The sequence below is a fragment of the Octopus bimaculoides genome, chromosome 21, assembly GCF_001194135.2.
Source record: "Octopus bimaculoides isolate UCB-OBI-ISO-001 chromosome 21, ASM119413v2, whole genome shotgun sequence".
NCBI lineage: Eukaryota > Metazoa > Mollusca > Cephalopoda > Octopoda > Octopodidae > Octopus > Octopus bimaculoides.
Window position 1 is genome coordinate 37160384 of NC_069001.1, and position 524 is coordinate 37160907.

Consider the following 524-nt stretch of genomic DNA (forward strand, 5'->3'; position numbering starts at 1 on the left):
CCAACAACGTCAAATTCAGATAAGGTGCCTTTTCACTTTTTCAAAATATGCTGAATAAATTAGTTAAGACCATTCTGAAACAATGCTTTTATTAAAAATTTCATAGTGTATATTATTTCACTGTTGTGGATGTAATTTCAGTTTTATAAAACAGTGTTGAGAGGTCCTCATTACCATGTTTAATCATATTTCCTGTAAGGATATATTTACAGTTATATGAAGTAGTTTTTATATGGATCGACTTGAAATTGATGGTTGCTTTTCTGTATGAATAAACACATGAACAATTGCTTCTTTGAAAGGTGTACTTGTCACAGATATCAGTTATATCGCTTTTTGCCAATATGAATATGTTTGTGTCTAATTAAGTTATCTCTGCGTGAGAATGATTTACCACAGATATCGCAATGATATGGCTTCTCTCCAGTATGAATGCTTTTGTGTGTAGTTAAGTTATGATTTTTAGTGAATGACTTACCACAGGTATCACAGTGATATGGTTTCTCTCCTGTGTGAATACGTTT